General features: G+C 37.0%; 1 protein-coding gene across 1 annotated transcript in view; it reads left to right on the forward strand.

Moving 5' to 3' along the window:
- Positions 1-4685, forward strand: part of LOC118733235 (dendritic arbor reduction protein 1) — a 132407-nt gene that overhangs the window by 89479 nt on the left and 38243 nt on the right. The window lies entirely within an intron of this gene.

The following is a 4685-nucleotide window of genomic DNA, read 5'->3' on the forward strand; positions in this document are numbered from 1 at the left end:
TGCATTATGTGGGCCATGAGGCAGTTGACTTACTCAAAAATAACTCGCATTAGGCAGAGGAACAAATGGTATGATAGGCAATTGACAGAGATGAACAAGTATAAATCTAAATCCCATGAGAAAGCAGTGTTGTCAGGGTACTGGGGTGAATATAATTTAGTGAGAAGCAGATATAAGAAAATGGTAAGGTGTAAAAAAATTAAATACTTAGAGCATAAGGTGGAAATAAATAAGGGTGACAGCCGACTCATGTGGAAATACTTAAAGGAGGTAGTCAATAACACGGAGGTCAAAGAAAATATTGGGGAAGTGATAATAAATAACACCAACTACGTAGACAGCTTTGAAATTGCGGAAAACCTAAATAATTTTTTCGTGGACAGCATTTTGGAAATACATACCAATATAGAGTGTGTAAACTATGATTTTTTCGAGCAACGAGCTCCCACAAGTACGCTAAAATTTGAAGAGGTCTCAACGGAAGACATTCTTCAAATTGCCAAAAAATTTAAGCGGAAAATTGGGGGAAACAACCTGCTTTCTGAAGGTGTTATTAAGGACTCTGCTGATTATATGGGATATTTCTATGCCCTACTTATAAATAAGAGTCTCCAGACAGGATCAGTACCGGAAGAATGGAAAATTTCATCAATAGTGCCCGTCAAGAAAGTTAGAAAAACGGTTAAAGCTGAGGAGCTTAGGCCCATCAATACTCTCCCTAGCTTGGAAAAAATGCTAGAAACCGTTGTGAAAAACCAGCTACAGTACTATGTGGAATCCAATAAAATACTCATAAAAGAACAATCTGGATTCAGAGCTAAACATTCCTGTGAGACTGCGCTGAATCTGGTGCTTTCTCAATGGAAAGAAGATCTGAACAGACACCTTAATGTAGTGGCAGTGTTTATTGATCTTAAAAGAGCATTTGAAACCGTTGATAGGGTCCGAATGTTGGATAAACTAAAATACATTGGTATAAAAAACTCTGAGCTTGCCTGGTTTAGAAGCTTTCTATTTAATCGTAGGCAACAAACAATAGTTAATTCTAAGATGTCTAGTAAGATAGCCGTAGACATCGGATTACCACAGGGCTCAGTTTTGGTACCCCTACTCTTTAATATATATATAAACGATATTAAAAGTTCTCTCAAACATTGTAAAATAAAACTCTTTGCGGATGATGCCTTGTTAACGATCAGTGATAGGGAACTACCAAATGCGATTGTCAAAATGCAAGAAGATCTTAATTCTTTGTATCAATGGCTGTGTTCAAATAAACTCAAACTGAATGTGAAAAAGACTAACTTTATGATATTTTCCAGAGCGGCAAATGCTGACTCCATAAGCCGTGAATTAAAAATCAAAGATGAAAATATCGAAGAGGTGAAAATTGTCAAGTACCTAGGAATATATATAGACAACAAACTAAAGTTTGATGAGCACGTTGAGTATACAGTCAACAAGATTGCTAAAAAAATTGGCCTTATAAAGAGATCGTGTAAGTACTTGGGAAGAAGATATAAAACGTTGGTGTACAGGTCAATAGTAGAACCGCACTTTATATACTGCCCCACGATTTTCTTCCTAGCGGGGGACTCCCATGTAGATAAGCTGCAAAAAATGCAAAACCGAGCGATGAGATTCATCCTCAACAAACCGTATGACACACCAACAAGATGTATGCTTGAAACCTTGAATTGGTTAAGCGTGAAGCAACAAGTTTTTTACCACGCTATGAAATTTGTGTACAATATTAAAAAGCGCAACCTGCCGGATTATCTTAGCGATAATCTCCGATATATAAATGAGACGCATACATATTTGTTGAGAGAGAATAACAGCTTCAGACTCCCGAAGTATAGAACAGAAGTGGACAAAAAAAATATTTTCTATAAAGGCTTAAAGTGCTTCAATGAATTACCAGAGGCTATAAAAAATTGTGATACTATCACTCTTTTCAAGCGGCTGCTATTTGACTATTGTAGAACACAGCCTACAAGATAGTGATGTATCAACAATAGCGTGGATTGGAAACTAGGCCTTTCCAACCACCAAGATATCGAGACTAGGCGGATCGGAAACTCGGCCTTTCCGACTACCTAGACCCTTAGATAATAAACAATAAACGAGCGGATTGGAAACTAGGCCTTTCCAACCGTCAACCGTCACGAAAGCGCGACTGGGTGGATCGGAAACTCGGCCTTTCTGACCACCCAGGAGATATCAATAAATGGAGTAACCCAAAAGAAAAGAGCGGATTGGAAACTCGGCCTTTCCAACCGTCTACATAACTTCCAGGAAATTGCATGCGTTTATATTGACATAAAATAATTGCAGTGATAAAGAAATAATGTTATTTAAAAATTTCTGTAGAGCATTTTGTATTTTGTATTTAATATTTAATATTTACATTTTAAATCTAAAATCTAGTTATAAGAATGTTAAATCTTTGTTGCAATATAAGTCTAACAGACTGTAAAAATAAATAAATAAATAAATAAATAAATAAGAATAGACATGTCGAAATACGTGAGTGCGAAGAGCTTGAAATGTTGACCGACAGGAAGAATGCCCGAAAATTTTACCAGAGTGTTAGGCTACTTACGGAAGTATTCAAGTCCAGGGCGTATTCCTGTAAGAACAACAAGGGCGACCTAGTTACCGATGTTCATAACGTGCTTAAATTATGGAGGGAACACTTTTCCACCCTACTGAATGGTAGCAGCACGGAAAGTTGTGGAGAAGAAGATCCCGAGACCCCAGTCGATAATGACGGAGTCTACATAAGGAAGCAAAGCGAATGGGTCTGGTGGTAAACGAGGACAAGACGAAGTATCTCCTGTCATTAAACAAACAGTCAGCACATTCGCGCCTTGGCTCCTACGTCACTGTTGACAGTTTAAATTTCCAGAAAGTGGAGAATTTCGTTTACTTGTAAACCAGCATTAATACCGATAATAATGTCAGCATCGAAGTCCAACGCAGAATCACTCTTGCCAACAAGTGCTACTTTGGTCTGAGTAGGCAATTCAGGAGTAAAGTCCTGTCTCGACGTACGAAATCCACACTCTATAAGTCACTCATCATGCCCGTGCTGGTATATGGCGCAGAAGCATGTACAATGACAACATCCGACAACAACAAGAAGGACTTGGCTTCACTTGGCGTTTCCAATTGGCGTCAGTTGGCACAGAAGAGGAACGATTGGCGTGCTTTGTTGAACTCGGCTAAAATCGCTTAGGCGGTCACAGTGGCAATTAAGAACAACAAAAAACATACATTGGATAGACCAAGTACAAACGCGTTTTGTTTGATTTCTCGGTTTGACTACGAATGCAGATACCCACATTTTGAATCAGTACGGCAGAGTTGCCAACGTGTTCTATTCGTACTGGATAGCATGTTTCGTTAGCCCCAAGCTTCTTACGACCGGTTAGGGCACTCAATTCGAGAGCGCGCTCTTCACATCCCTGTTGCGTTTAGTTGGCGGGGAAAGAATTCGCACGACAGCAAACCACCCGGCAGCAAATGGTTTTGTAGAAAGGTGGTATTACTTCGTATAGAAGAAAATTACCGACTGTCAACGAAAAAAAAATGCCAAAAATGGCACTTTATTCTACTTAAATTGAATGGATACTCCAAATATTAAAAAAAAAAAAAAAATAGAATTTAAAAGTTCCAAATTTTTACGAAAGTTTGTGGATTTAAAGGATTAAGCCAAGTGCTTGTGAGAGCAAATCCAGTTTTTGGCAGAAAATGTCAGTTACGCGGTTTTGCAGAATGCAATACGCGGTTTTGTACTTTAAAGGACCATATGGTCTTTGATAAAAAAACAAAAACCACGTGCTCCGCCCACATATCAGTAATTTCAAAAAACTCAAGGCTAGCTATATTTCAGGGCGAGTAATGTTTGTCCGATTTGAAAAAGCAAATCAACACGGTGCTTAAGGAGGCCAAGCTCAATGTGTATATCAAATTTGGTGGAGATCGGTCAAGCAGTTTTTGAGATACGCATATATGATATATGTGGGCGGTGCCACGACCATTTTCCAAAAATTCAATGAAAATCAATGTTTTTGCTTAAGAGCCATTGTATATATAAATTTTGAGTAAATATAGATGAACCCCTTAGCCACAGTTCTCGAAAAATCTGCACGTCCGGTACATACACATACATATATAAATTCAAGGCCGTATTTTTGCTTAAATTGCTTAACTTCGACAATTTGTAGGCAATTGCATTGGATGAGGTATCAATTTATTCGGAAATAAATTTTATTTTAGATAAATACCACATATTTGGCAACTTTCATAGACATTTTTGAAATTAGCCATGATCAAAGTTCAAAAATTAAGAAAAATAAGGGCTCATTAAAATTTATCCGATGAAATCTCCCAACAAGCTAAGTCTAACAATGTATTGTTATACATCGTTTTAAAGGTCTATGAAACCTCTTTTCAAAACTTATTATTGATATCTAATGCAAAATAGTTAAGCTAAATATTAATAGATAAATGAATCACGTACGAAAATAACGGTTTTTACTATACAAAAAAAGCCCTGTGCCGCATTATTTATTTTATTTATAAGTAAGTTAATTGTTATCAAAAAAATAATTGCAATTAAATGAATTTGCATGTGCAATTAATAGTTTAATTGCACTTAATTTAATTGCAATTACTTT

The sequence above is a fragment of the Rhagoletis pomonella genome, unplaced genomic scaffold, assembly GCF_013731165.1.
Source record: "Rhagoletis pomonella isolate Grant_MI unplaced genomic scaffold, Rhpom_1.0 Rhpom_scaffold_00002, whole genome shotgun sequence".
Lineage (NCBI taxonomy): Eukaryota > Metazoa > Arthropoda > Insecta > Diptera > Tephritidae > Rhagoletis > Rhagoletis pomonella.